The following is a 16,036-nucleotide window of genomic DNA, read 5'->3' on the forward strand; positions in this document are numbered from 1 at the left end:
CGTCTGGACCCAGACGCCAGGGACCCTGGCGTCTGGCCCCTGGATTCCGCAAAACTTTCTTTTGCGCTTTCCAAAAACCTTGTGGGCTTTCCCCTTTGGCCCAAATAAAGTGTTCTCGTATCCAAACATTTCGGGAAACATCCGGAACCCCTTCTGTGAATTCCGGAACCCTTCCGGAGACCAAACACTATTATCCCATATATCAAACTTTATCTCCGGACCATTCCGGAGTTCCTCGTCATGTCCGTGATCTTATCTGGAACTTCGAACAACATTCGGTTACCAACATACATAACTCATAAATACTATATCGTCAACAAACGTTAAACGTGCGGACCCTACGGGTTCGAGAACTATGTAGACATGACCAAGACACTTCTCTGGTCAATAACCAATAGCGGAACCTGGATGCCCATATTGGCTCCTACATATTCTACGAAGATCTTTATCGGTCGAACCGCATAACAACATACGTTGTTTCCTTTGTCATCGGTATGTTACTTGCCCGAGATTCGATCGTCGGTATCTCAATACCTAGTTCAATCTCGTTACTGGCAAGTCTCTTTACTCGTTCCGTAATGCATCATCCCGCAACTAACTCATTAGTTACATTGCTTGCAAGGCTTATAGTGATGTGCATTATCGAGAGGGCCCAGAGATACCTCTCCGACAATCGGAGTGATAAATCCTAATCTCAATCTATGCCAACTCAACAAGTACCATCGGAGACACCTGTAGAGCACATTTATAATCACCCAATTACGTTGTGACGTTTGGTAGCACACAAAGTGTTCCTCCGGTATTCAGGAGTTGCATAATCTCATAGTCATAGGAACATGTATAAGTCATGAAGAAAGCAATAGCAGTAAACTAAATGATCAAGTGCTAAGCTAACGGAATGGGTCAAGTCAATCACATCATTCTCCTAATGATGTGATCCCGTTTATCCAAATGACAACTCATGTCTATGGTTAGGAAACATAACCATCTTTGATCAACGAGCTAGTTAAGTAGAGGCATACTAGTGACACTCTGTTTGTCTATGTATTCACACATGTATCATGTTTTCGGTTAATATAATTCTAGCATGAATAATAAACATTTATCATGATATAAGGAAATAAATAATAACTTTATTATTGCCTTCAGGGCATATTTCCTTCAGCGGGGATGATCGTGCCGAGAGATCAAGTCATTTCCACCTTCAGGGGGGGGGGGGTGCGTGACATGCGGGTACCACCACTCCAGCGTGATCAACATGCAGGTACTGTCAAGACTAGAGAAGATGTTCCTCCTCAGCTGCCGCATCTCCACCCGGTAATTTTGTTCAAATTATTAATATCGTCCAACTAATCCCTGTCCTCAGAATATCATCATATATTCTTGGGTGGTCCTCTCAGTTTGATTGATGAATAATTAATCAATCAATCTATGGATCCATCTGAATTAGTGAACGCGTGAGAACAAGTCGACGTGCAAGTGGATATGGTATGAGCTACTCCCTCCGTTTAAAAAAATAAGTTTTTATTTTATTTTAATATGGACTACATATGAACTTAAATGAGTAAACAAACACAGTAAAATGCATCTTCATAGATCCAAATTAGAAAAAGTTAAAACATCTTATAATAGTGAACGGAAAGAGTAGTTTTCTTGACAGTATAATGGTATATGCTACTCCCTCCTTTCCATATTATAAGACATTTTTGCAAGCTAACACTTATTAACTAGTTGTGCCATTGGTTTGTTAATTCGGATGGCGGCATGGCGATTTGCAAGAATGAAACTGAAGACAAGACAATTATAATGTTGACTTCGGTCGCTGTCACCGTATGCCGATAGCCAAAAAGTACTACCTCTGTACGCTAAAGTCGTTGTCATGTACCCCCTTCGTTCCTAAATACTTGTCTTTCTAGGCATTTTAACAAGTGACTACATACGGAGCAAAATGAGTGAATCTACACTCTAAAATATGTCTACATACATCTGTATGTAGTAGTCATTTGAAATGTCTAGAAAGACAAATATTTAGGAACAGAGGGAGTACATTAGTTTCGATAGTGGCTGCTATACCCCGTAACCTTGTGAGGACTTTTCTAGAAATGAAAGAAACATTTGAGTATAAAAAGTTCCAGTATGGTCACTATTGGAAGAAATGTTCTGGAACAGGAATTTCATGAGAACAATGTAAAACATCAACAAGGATGTACATGGAATTACTTCTTAAGATATTTTCTTCCATAATGCATTTACGTTAACTTTTTTACGGACTTGCTGGTGGTCATTAATATAACAAGTTTTTGATGTCATGTAATTTTGTTTTGAATTTTAGGAGTAGGAGCTGCATGGAACACTGCAAACGTCTCCAAGGAATCCACTGTCTTAATATTTGGACCTGGTGCCGTTGGTCTCGCGGTAAGTCGTTTGACGAGATATAGTTATTTTTCTCCGAAGTAAAACACAATAATAAAAGTTACCATAAGCTAGTGATGAACTTTATTTTATTTAAAAAATGTCTCATTTTTTCAATAATCTTTGTGTACTTTAGGTTGCTGAAGGCGCAAGAATAATTTGGCAAAAAAGATGTTTAGATAGAGGAATTTCTTTTTTGCAGGGACACAGGAAAATACTGATAGAACCCACTAAGCTACATGGGAAGGGCGGCCAACCAGCTATGCCACATGGCGCAAGCTGGTTGGCCGTGGTGATAACTCTTTTGGAAAAAAATAGATGAAGGTGTGGATTATTTTTTATATATTTTTTCTTTTTAAATGAACGTGAGGACCTCTGGTATTTTTTAAACGGAGGGTTTGGCATTTGCTGGTAGGCTGCGGTGGTAATTTTTTCTTTTTTTTACTTTTTTTAGATGAAGGTGAGGATTATTTTTTCTGAGAAATATTTTTAGACGGAGGGGAGGACACGATGTATTTTTTTAAATGAAAACGTACTCACAACTTCCTTTTAAGCGGCACCACAGGATGACGCCTCAACCACTAGTACTGATAGAATTATTGTGAGTTCAGCCACTGAGAAGGCGCAGGCGCAAGAATAAGAAGGGCGGCTTGAATCATCGAGGTGGACATCAACACTGAAATGTTTGCCAAAGGTGTGAGTTCAGCCACGTGTTCTTGCTCAATGTCATTTTCCATCTTACAACTGTGAACGTCCCATTCTAATAAACACCTTGTCTGCAATGCAATTTGGAGGCTACCTTTCATTTTCTGTCCATTTTGAGACAACAAAAAAGGTTGTACTTAATGCGTGTCCAGTTAGTCACGGACAAAGGCAAAATAGCAAAGTGAATCTGGAAATGAAAATACTTTTGCTGAGATTGAGCCATGAATGTTGCTTTCTTCTCCGTGGGCACTGCTAATCACTAATGTGTTATGTGTACGTTGCAGGCAAGAAGATGGGCATCATTGATTTCATCAACTCGAAGGCGTGCAGCAAGCCCGGCCACACACGGCGGATGGGCATCACTGATGGTCATCAGGGAGTTGACGGATGGGGGCGTGGGCTACAGCCTTCTAGTGCAGCGGCAACGTTGATGTGCTTCGAGAGGCCTTCGTTTCCAACACGATGTATGCATTTCACACTTCCTTCGCCATCAACTTTTATCATTAAATTTTCTGATGCAGAGCTACTGTCAAAATAAACTTTTCTGAAGAGCAATTTTATTTATTAATATTTTTAGGAGAATTTTATTTTATTAATCAGATCGGAGACACGAAGTGGGCTCCTTTTTTTCTGAGGGGAAACACAAAGTGAGTACCTGGTGTCATTTACTGGCCAGTATTCAAGCAATTGGGCTCATCAATCTCGAAAAATCTTTGAATCCAGGGAGTGACTACGGAATTGGGGATCCATCCGACGCCTTGGATGATGCCGCTGCATCCCATGGAACTCTTCAAAGGCCGTCAGATCAGGGGCTGCACCTTTGGCAACTTAAAGGGCAAGTTCCAGATTTGCAGGTGGTGCGCCATTAGTAACCTGGAACCCAATATGATATTTTGGACAGCCCCATACCTACCCACTCACTTTCCCCACTTCATTCCCTTCACCTCCTTCTCTAAGCTTTCGGCTGCCTCCTTCTTCTCACCTCATTTCCACCATAAATTCATCAAAATTAAGTGGTGAAATTACCTTTTTTTGATAGGTAAGTAAGGGGAAAGCTATCTTCATGATGTAGATCTACTTTTTTCTCCCTAGCTCGCTCCAACAACGTGCACATGCACTTTTTGTGGCCTAGCTAGATCTATGTATGTTTGTGGTGTTGCATGTGTTTGTGGTGTTGCATATATGTTTGTGTTTGCAGGTACCGGTATTTGAAATGCGATAGTTGCCAATATTTTGCCGGAATGTTGATTCATTTCCGTTTCGGCGAGAATTTTGGCACTATGCATTCTTTTTGGTCCTATTTTTAGGGAAGGTCATGCCAAATTTTTTCTTGGTTCTAAAATATCGTTTTGCTCTACCCCGCAGGCGACCATGGTCCGCACGATGACCGAAGGCATCGTGAATAGGTTTTTGAGCTCCGCGAAGGCCGAGATGCTTCAAAAAAACGAGACGGAGATAAGATGTCCGTGTCGAAGATGCAAGCTGAAGAGCCTTATTGCGGACCCGGATTTCGGGCAGGTGCGGGACCACCTGCTCTTGCGTGGTTTCATGGATGGCTATCGGTGGCAAGGTGATGAAGATGACTATGAAGTCGTCCATGGGGGCCGGGCAAAAAATGAGGAAGGGCAACAAGACAAGTACCACCGCGGCGAGGGCGGGCGAGAAGACGAAGAATCTCCAGGACATGATCACGACGGTGATGCTGTACACAGTCATCATGTAGAAGATGTCGTACATGATGATGAGGAAGATCAAGATGAAGGGCATGATCATGAAGATGAAGATGCCGGAGCAGACGATGATGGAGGCTGGATGCAGGACCCTCATATTCAAGAGCTGCTTCTCAAGCAGACGGATAACGCAAGAGCTGCCGCCCGAGAGAAAGCCAAGCTGGATCAACTAGAGATACACGCGGTTACTCCATTGTATGAAGGATGCAAGCCCGAGGATACCCGCCTGAAAGTAACGCTCATGGCTCTGGAGATGAAGGTAAAACACAAAATGACCGACGCATGCTTCGACGAGAACATGTCATTCTGGCATGAACGTCTTCCCAAGGGGAACAAGTGCCCGACCAGTTTCGAGGAGGCGAAGAAAATCGTGTGTCCTCTGGATTTACCGCACATGAAATACCATATGTGCATGAACAATTGCATCATTTATCGGGACGAGCACGCAGAGTCTACCATATGTCCGGTGTGCGGCGTCACTCGATACAAGAAGAGGAAGAAAGCTCCTCGAAAATCGGTGTGGTACTTTCTGATCACTCCTCGTCTGCAGTGGTATTTCACGGACCCTAAGGTAGCAAAGCTCTTGCGTTGGCACGCGGATAGGGAGGAGAAGAAGCGGGGAGATGACGGAAATGATCCGGAAATAAATAAAAAAGACAAGATGCTGAGTCACCCTAAGAATGCGAGCCAGTGGCAAGCGTTGAACTTCGAATACCCAGAATTTGGGAAGGATCCAAGGAACATCGTGCTGGGCGCGAGCACCGATGGAGTCAATCCGTTTGGCAGCCAGAGAAGCACACATAGCATGTGGCCTGTGTTTGTGTGGATGTACAACATTCCCCCCTGGTTGTGCATGAAGAGGAAGTACATTCACATGAGTATGCTAATTGAAGGGCCGAAACAACCAGGGAACGACATCAATCTGTATCTGGGGCTGCTGAAAGAGGAGCTAGACACGCTGTGGAAAACGCCAGCCAATACATGGGACGCCACAGAGAAAGAATATTTCCTTATGAGAGCCGCACTGCTCACGACGGTGCACGACTATCTCGGTTACGGATATCTGGCGGGGCAGGTAGTCCACGGATTTTCTGGATGCGTAAGGTGCATGGATGACACAACGTATCACCAGCTAGATAGAGATCTCGGATCTTTGAAAACCATGTTCATGGGACATCGAAGGCGGCTTCGCGACGATGACCCGTGGAGGAAACGCAAGGATCTGTTCAATGGTGAAACCGAACCCCGAAAACGCCCGCGTACGAGGAGCGGCGAGGAAATAGACGAGTTGTTGAAAAATTGGAAAGATTACCCACTGCCGGGAAAGAAGCAAAAGGCACCAGAGCCAGGAAAGAAGCGAAAGGCGCCAGAGCCGCTGCTGAAGGTATGGAAAACGAGGTCTGTTTTTTGGGACTTGCCGTACTGGAAGATCCACCGTGTGCCTCACAGCCTTGATGCCATGCATATCATGAAGAACGTGTGCGAGAGTCTGCTTGGTACCCTGCTCAACATGCCAGAGAGGACCAAAGATGGGCCGAAAGCAAGGGCAGACTTGAAATCAATGGGCATCAGGCAGGAGCTTCACGCTAATGATGATGATGAGGCGAAGCAGGACACAGAAACTCGTCGCAAAGGCAAAAAGGCCAAGAAGACCGGAAGTGACTACCCTCCCACGTGCTTCACTCTAAGTCAGGAGGAGATCGAGCAGTTTTTCACCTGCCTCGTAGGAGTAAAACTTCCTTACGGTTACGCGGGGAAGATAAACAGATACCTAGACCCAGCGAAGCAGAAGTTCAGCGGGATGAAGTCTCACGACTGTCACGTGCTGATGATGCAGATACTTCCAGTTGCAATCCGTGGGATCATGGACGCGCACGTCCGTGAAACGCTATTTGGCCTATGCAACTTTTTCGACGTCATCTCTCGGAAGTCGATTGGCGTGAGGCAACTCAGAAGGCTACAGGAAGAGATCGTGGTGATACTATGCGAGTTTGAGATGTACTTCCCGCCCGCATTCTTCGACGTTATGGTGCATCTGCTGGTCCATATTGTGGAGGATATCATCCAACTCGGGCCGACGTTCCTGCACAGCATGATGCCGTTCGAAAGGATGAATGGTGTCATCAAAGGATACGTTCACAGCATGTCACGTCCAAAGGGAAGTATAGCCAGGGGCTTTCTGACCGAAGAGTGCATCTCCTACTGCACGAATTATCTAGGCATCGAGAACCCCGTTGGTCTGCCCGTCAACAGGCACCTCGGCAGGCTCGCTGGATGGGGTCACCGTGAGGGTCGCCGCGAAATGCATGTCGACTTCGAGGGTCGACTCGCCGACTTTGAAAGAGCAAACCTAGTCGCGCTACAACACATAGATGTGGTCGATCCTTGGGTGGTAGAGCACAAAACCTTTATTGAGAAGACGTACAATGACCGATGCCAACAGAGGACGGACGGAGATATAATCAAAGAGCACAACTCATGTTTCACGCGTTGGTTCAAGCAGAAGCTTCTATCGTACCCTTTACATGAAGATTCTTCCGCGGAAGAACAACTCATATTCGCCTTGTCACGGGGCACTGAGCACAACCTGATGACCTATGAGGCGTACGATATCAACGGCTACACATTCTACACCGAGGACAAGGACATGAAGAACGATGGTTATCAGAACTCCGGGGTAACGATGGAATCCTACACCGGTAACGACAAGGATAGATACTACGGAAGGATCGAGGAGATCTGGGAGCTGAGCTACGCTGGAGAGAAGGTCCCGATATTCCGTGTCAGATGGGCCAAGAGCGTCCTAAAAGAAGACCGGTATTTCACCATCATGGTTATACCCGAAGCCAAATCCAAGACCGCGGGTGCAAACGTCACCGCGAAAAATGAGCCATGGGTACTGGCTTCCCAAGTGGACCAATGCTTCTTCATTACCGACCCGTCAAAGCCCAGTCGTGTTATCGTGAGGAGAGGCAAAAGGAAGATCATCGGAATGGATGGAGTAGCCAATGAGCAAAACTTCGACAAGTACGGTGACCCGAAGATCGAACATGACGACGACGATGAAGTAGCAGCACACACCACAAGAAGAAGCAGGACCACCCTACCTAAAGGACGTCTGTTCCACAGAAGAATTCCATTTGCGAAAAAGAAGGGCAAGAAGATTGTGAACAGATAGCTAGTTAAGATCGATTATATTTAAATCGTGGTCTTCATTTCTCGATTGTATTTCATGGGCACTTTTTGATATCATGAATATTTTTAAATTTCACGGGCACTTTTTGAATTCATGAGGACACTCGATCTCGATCCCCCTCCACCGCCGCCGACGAGCACCCCCCCCCCCCGCACCCTCCCCCGCTCCACCGCCGCCAATGGGCACCCCCCGCACCCTCCCCCGCTCCACCACCGCCGCTGATGATATTTTCAAGTAACAAATTTGAATATATTTTTAAAAAAATTATTACTGTTTTTATAAAAAAATATTACTGTTATGATTTAAACAAGTTTGAACATATTTAAACATAAATAAATATCAAACAACATTTAAAATGCAAAAAAATATTGTGAAGCCTAGGAATCGAACCCAGGACCTCGTGGTGTGTGTGCTGCGTGTTGACCAGTCGGGCTAGTGGGCGGGTTCTGATGTGGATTGGGTTAGGTGCAATATAACATGTGCTCGAACTATAATAAAAAAAATTCTAATGGCGCACCGCTGCGGGGTGCGCCATTGCTATCTAAAAAAAAGATTTCTAATGGCACACCACTGCGGGGTGCGCCATTGCTATCTAAAAAAAGATTTCTAATGGCGCACCGAGGTCTGGTGCGCCATTAGTAAGCTTCCCCCTAGCTATCTCCCTCTCCCTCGCCACCAGATCCCCATCGATCGATCGACCCACCCCCAACCCAACCCCAGAAGCAAGCGAGCGACCACCTAGGGTTTCGACCGCCGCCGTCCGCCGCGCCTCATCCTCCCGTCCGTCGCCTTCGCCGCTCCGTCGCCCCGTCGCCCTCGCCGCTCCGTCGCCCCATCGCCCTCGCCGCTCCGCCCCAACCAAGGTGCTCCCTCCACCCCGCCTGCCCCTGCCATCCTCCGTCACCGGCCCCCTGCTCTCCTTCGACCGCGGCGAGCGAGGAACTGGACGAGCTCGGACCCCGACCCCGACCCCAACCCCTCCGGCGACCAGGTACCTCTCCTCCTTCCTCCTTCCTCCCTCTCTCCACCATTCCCCATTCCCTCCCCCCCTCGACCGTGGCAGTCTATGGTTGCAAGATTGGGGAGGGCATCCTCCTTCCTCCTTTTCCACTGCTGGTGGCAACATCCTCAACCCCCCGTCTTTTTTTCATTTTTGTTAGTTTGATTATCTGTAAATTGATGTGCCATGACCCAGTAGAGGCACATCTGAATTTTGTGTTTAGTTTTCTCACCCCAAATTGCATCCCATGACCCAGTAGACTAGTACAGATGACATGCCATGACATAGTGCACTAGTAGAAATGTCATGGAAAATTTCACCACCATTCTGTGCCATGGTATTTTTGTGATATGTAGTTTTTGATCTGGTTCAGAACTGGTAGGGGTATTCTAGGGCAATTTCCAATATGCAGTGAATGGCAAATTTAGATTCGTTCCACCACAATTTTTCCATTTTGTTTTTAGGGAGAACCAAATTTTGCCGCGGCAAATTCATACGTTTTGCCATCACTACATATGAGTTCTTTCTTGCCATGTCGTAGTTGCCATCAAGTTTTACATTTCTGTCATAGTTTTGACGTGTCAATCGCATTATTTCTTCGAGCTGATGCATTGATTATGCCTTTGAGGCAGTTAGTTAACCTCTCACCTATGTTCATGCAGGGATATTATTCTTGGAAAAGCCACTGTTGGTGACGGAATAGAAAGATAAGCAGGTACCTATCTTCAGTCCCAATCTAACACGGTAGTCCATGGATTCAAACTAGCTAAAGGAGATTCAAACTGCCGAACCTTTAGGTTAACAACTCAACACAAACCAATCCCTGAAAACAAAAACTCAACACAAACCAAGTGCATTATTTTTGTGACTGTTTTCATGTTTGCAGAACCAATATTTTTGTGCCAACAATCAGTTTACTCCCTCATGCCAACAACCACTCATTTTTCAGTTAACTCCTTACAGTTCAGATCATATTTTGATTGTCAACAATAGTGGACTTTTAAGGCTTTTTTAGAGGCAATACTAGTGGATATTATGCCTTTTTACAGGCAATAATAGTGGAATTTTAGGATTTTTTTGGAGGAGTGTGTTTCATGCTGGCCTACAGTGATGAATTAGTCAGAATTGTGTATGATTGTGCCTAAAGTAGATAATCTAAAGATACAGACAAAATAATTAGGGGAGCATGTGTGAATCTAAAGTATATTGTCAACTTCCAACATTTGCTCTGTTGTCCATGTGGTTGAAGCAATGAAGTTGAGTGTGTCATTCTTGAGCTGAAATAGAACTTGACAGCCTGTACAGTGAATATATGCAGTGAACAGAAATAGACAGGTTTTCTTGACTGAATTCAGTCCTGTACAGTGAATATATGCAGTCAATATACAATCATTGTAATTTTTGAGAGTAATTTTTGGTGTCAAATCACTCAAGCAGTAACTGAATTTTCAAACTGAACTTGACACAATACTATTCAGTTAATTTGCTTGGACAGTAGTATGTATGCTCATCACTTTATGTATGGTGTTATGCCCTATTATCTCTGTTCAGTTGACTAATGAAGCACTAGGCTCATCCATGGTACAAGTTCACCTGTGAACACTTGAAATTAGTTAGGACATCCCGTACTGATAGATGTAAATTGTGTCCAGTAGGCTTTGAAGCACCGGTTTTTCCTGTTTCTAACTCTGAATCTGATATAAACCATACTGTTGGCATAAGTGGTCTTTTGTATATGTGCTGATGCTTTGTTAATATAAAGCTATAGATGATGTTGTACTTGTGATGATGCTACTTGTGATCTTCTGAAATAACCCATTGGCGACTTCATTACGCGGGGATAATGATATTGCAGGTATCCCGAGAGGCCCTTGAGTTTGCCGGAATGTCGATTAACTTCCGTTCCGGCAAATTCGGGTACTCCATATGTCCTATTTTCAGCAAAGATCATGCTGAAATTTTCCGTGAATTTTAGCATGACTTTGCTAAAAATAAGACATATGGGGTACTTGCGACCAATGCATGGGCCGGGGTATCTTAGTACTTAGTTAAGTAGGATCAACTGCCCCGCCATTCTTGCTGCATAGGTGGCAATAGAGCCAAGTGATTAGGCCCAACCTAGGGTGCCTCGGCATCGATAAACCCTAAATGATGAAAACTTAACTTAGCATTTAGGGTGCCTCGGTGTCGACAAACCCTAAATGATGAAACCTTGGCTTCTATAGGGTGCCTCGGTGTCGATGAGAACCTAAATGATGTACGCTTAGGCTTTTAGGGTGCCTCGGCATCGACAAACCCTAAATGATAAAAGCTTAGCTTTTAGGATGCCTCGGTGTCGACAAACCCTAAATGATGAGACCATGATCTTGTTCCTTGACAATAACCAACTTTTTGACCAAACTTTTTTCCTATTTAGAGCGAAACATGGCCCACAACGATGAGGCCGGCGGTTCGGGCGGCAAGCAATTCTGGGAGCTGTCCCAGGAGTTGGAGGAAGAACCTCACCGCTATGAGGACGCCGCGGAAGACACCGCTCCTGACTACACAACCCCTAGTGACGTCGGGGATGACACCACTGATGATGGCGCCGCGGATGCCACCACTGATGATGGCGGCGCACACACAGATGGCAGCCAACCGAAGTAAGTCATCCCTTAACCGCCCCGTAACATATGATTTCTTAGATTTCGATCGTTCTTTTTTTTCTCTAACATTCCGTGTTCTGTGCGGTGACACACATTGCACACTCATCCTCTTAAGCCCGAAATATTCCATGGCCACGTATTTCGACCCGAACCGTAACTCCAAGATAGACTACACAAATATCAAGAAAGTTCTTGATGATGTTCTCTCTAGCTACGCCAAATATGGAGGCACCTTCATCAGGGCAGTTCGTAAATACAGCAAGCACGTGTTCGCCCACAATACGATGTTCTGCTGCGTCAAGCAGCCGCCTGACGGTCAGAAGGATGCCTACTATGCCCTCCATCACATGCGGGCGATCGTAAGGGACCATCATCACCTTCTGCTACCAAATAATCTCAAAGATTGGGCCGCGAGCTTGTCGGCAATCCAGGACGTGGACATCAGACAAGAATTCTTTCGCATCCAGTCGGAGTTTGCGAACATCATCCATCAAGATGTCCTTCATACCTCGGGGCAGTTCTTCCTCAGATATCAACCGTCCAATATTGAGATAGACGGAATGCTACAAATGCAGAATGACAACGCCCGCGATTTCATGACCATCACGACAGACGGCGGCTTCATCCACGCTCCTGTCCATGAGTCGAGTCGAAAGTTGTGATGTGTAGTTCCGAAACATTGATTGGCTCATGTTGTAATTAAACTTTAATGTATTGTATGTCTCTTTGGTTTGGACAGTCGTTCAACTTAGATGTAATCGATGCTATTTATTAGTAGGACCATGAATCGTGCTATTAATATCTTGCTTTTTTCTTCCGATCCTTTTGTTGCATACTTATATATTGCTTATGTATGTATTGTGTGTTGTTTGGCTTGTGCATAGAGATGCCGTCGTATGTCGTGTACAAGGGTAAGGTTCCCGGAGTCTACGACGACTGGGAGGAGTGTCGGAGACAGGTTCACCGTTTCAGCGGTAACAGTTACAAAGGGTACACCACTAGGGCGGAGGCCGAATCTAGATACGCCCGCTATCTAGCGGGAGAGAGGAGGGAGCGTTGGAGGAACCGGATGAAGACCAGTTTGATCGCGATGATGCTCATTGTGATGACCGCAGCTCTCTTCTATGTGATGGTAGTTTAGATGATTGATATCGACTTGTAATGTGAAGACAAACTCGATACTCGCGGTCTTGAGACTTGTAATGTTTTATCTTTGTTCGATCTTTTGAATTTGGAGACTAATATGATGAATTGTATTCGGAGACTAATCTTCTATTGTATTCGATGAATCTGCTGTTGCTGTGTGCTACTGTCTATATTCTGTCAAATAATATATTTTGTAACCTGCGCAAAAATCAAAAAAGTAAAAAAAACTCAAATATTCATACTAATGGCGCATCACCACAAGGTGCGCCATTAGTGTGCCAAACGATACTAATGGCGCATCAAGACAGAGTACGCCATTAGTATGCTAAGTATACTAATGGCGCATCTATCTGCAGTGCGCCATTAGTGTGCCAAAGCACATGATTAAATATGGCTCCTTTGAGACACACTAATGGCGCATGGTGTTATATACTAATGGCGCGCTGGATGGTGCGCCATTAGTAAAAATTACGAGTGGCGTGCTACTAATGGCGCACCAGTGATGCACCATTAGTAGGCAAAATCCATGCGCCATTAGTAGGCCTTTTCCTAATAGTGCGAACAATGCATGCAGGGGGTAATCATTTTTTTTCATAGTTTGCTGGCACTAAAAAATATGCCAATAAAGTAGTACTCCCTCCGTAGCTTAATTTAATGTTGTAGTAAAATGTAAAATTTATGATGAATAAACATAATTTACTTTTAATAAATGGCAACGACTGTTTTTCCGTGGGAGGTAATTTTGATGGTTTAAAAACCCACGAGATGCCATTCTCGAAGATCAATGAGGCTTTTCGGCTGCTGGAGGAAGGGACATCACTTAGGTGTGTGCTACGTTTGTGATGACGAGCACGAGGAATTGCAAGTGTTGATCTGGTAAGGTTTTACCGCTGTTGTTGCTACCATTTATTGTACATCTTATACACTGGAGTGAAGACGACTCATAAATATGTGTTATGTTCAATTGGGTCTTGCTCAACTATGAACTTGTAAGCCTCCATCGATCCACCTCCCGGTTTTTTTATTGGCTTTTGTTTCGATTGTGTCACTTTGTGTATCTTGAAAATTCATCTTTCTAATATTTTGTGTTTAGATAATCTTTGTAAATGTGAGTACATGTTCTGCTATGTATGGCTCAAGGGTTGTGATCCGGATAGGATAGGTCATACTCCACACATTTAGGCATGAAATGTCAAAATAGCGTGCAGCGGACCGACCCAATAGGGCTCCAGTGCAGTTCATATCATTCCCGTGAAAACCGGTACCCATCACCCTATGCGGATATTAGCTCCCGAAGAGAAAAAAACATTTGAAAAACCTGATTATTACTTGCTTCTGATGAAAAAACTAGTCGCATATCTTTTCCAGACTGATCAAACACAGTATATATATATATATATATATACAAAATAATATATATTAGTATATTCCAAAAATGGTTATCCTTGTTTAAAAATTGTTCATGTGTCTAGAAAAAGCTTATGCATTACAGTATTCATGTGTTCTCAAAACATGTTCACGCATGAGGAAAAAATGTTCGTTTTACAATAAAATGTTCATGCACGACTAAAATTAATGTCATGCACTTTCAAAAACTGTTCGCACATTTCTCTAAGAAACAAAACACATAATGCGAAAAAATAAAATGAAAGAAAGGAAAAACACAGAAAAAATTAGACAAATAATTCTAGAAACCAGAAGAAAACCTGGATGGAAAAGGCGAAGCCATGAAATAAGAAAGAGCAAATGGAAAAGAATGCTGGAAACAGGAAGAAAGTAAAACCAGAAAATGAAAATAAAATGCACGGAAAAAATAAACCATAAGAAAACCATTGAAAAAACAAAGGAAAACGCGAACCAACCTGTGGTTGGATGGTTAGATGGATAGTGGTATCCCCAACCAATAAGGGTTCAAATCCTGGGAGGAGATGTTCACATCGACGGCGTGGCGCCTTGGTTTTGGGAACCTTCTAGAAGGTTCCTGAACCGAGTTTTATCTTCTGGGTTTTTTTCTTTTTTCTTTTTCCTGTTTCTTTTATTTTTTTATTTATTTGTATTGTTTTTTCGTTTTCCTGTTTATTTTTTCAAAAGTTTCAAATATTGTTCGGAATTTCAAAAGGTGTTCTCTTTTTCAATATTTGTTCAGTTTTTTCAAAAAAGTATTCAGGAATTTCAAAAAATGTTCTCATTTTCAAAATTCTGTTCAAAATTTCAGAAAATGTTTGCATTCTCAGAATTTTGTTCACAATTTCAAATATGTTCACGTTTTAAAAATGTTCTCATTTAGAAAAATTGTTCACAAATTAAAATGATGTTCATGTTTTCAGGAGTTTCAAAACACATGATCCAGTTCCAAAAATTGTTTACAAATTTTAAAAAAATTTCGTGTTTTCAAATTTCGTTCGGGAGTTTCATATTCACCTTACCAAGTTTGATTTTGGAATTCAAAAAATTTTCCTTTTTAAAAACAATGTTCATCATTTTCGGAAAATGTTCTTTTTCAAAAAAGTGTTCATCATTTTAAAAAATGGTCCTGTTTTAAAAAATAGTCGTCATTTAAAAAAGAAATCACATTTTTCAGGAAATGTTTTGATTTTCCCGAAAATGTTTTCATATCTGAACGCGGCTTTGAGTTCTTACAGTGTTCACGCTACCTACAATCAGTTGAATCCATCTGCTCTAGTGGTGTGCCTCCCTCAACTGGAATCCGATGTTGTCAGCTCGAATCTTCATGCCCTTTCTTCTTTTTACATCTTTTTTAAATGATGCGCGTGTGGTCTACTGATGGGCTGGCCCAGTTCAGGCACCTGTATGGGTCGCCCCAACTATTTGCCGCAAAATGCGGTAAACAGGAGCTCCCATCTTGAGGTGTTTGTTGGAGCAACACTGTGCCGCAACGGGCCTAGAATAGGAATGAGGGCTCGCCTTCTTATGGGAGATTCTATATCTAGCTTGACGCAAGATAGACTGTAGCCTCACATCAAGCATGCTTATCCTGGGCCGGCCCGATAGTGTTAGGTTCGTTATTTTCTTCTTTTACTCTTTTATTTCGTTTAAAATTTGAATATTGTTAATATGTTATTTATTGCAATTTTTTAATTAAAGGTTCATCACACAATAAAAAATATGGTGTAAAAAATTCATGCAGTTCTTAAAATAAATTCAGAGTATTTGAAAATATTGGTCAGATTTAAAAAATACT

This window comes from Triticum aestivum, chromosome 1A (genome assembly GCF_018294505.1).
Source record: "Triticum aestivum cultivar Chinese Spring chromosome 1A, IWGSC CS RefSeq v2.1, whole genome shotgun sequence".
Lineage (NCBI taxonomy): Eukaryota > Viridiplantae > Streptophyta > Magnoliopsida > Poales > Poaceae > Triticum > Triticum aestivum.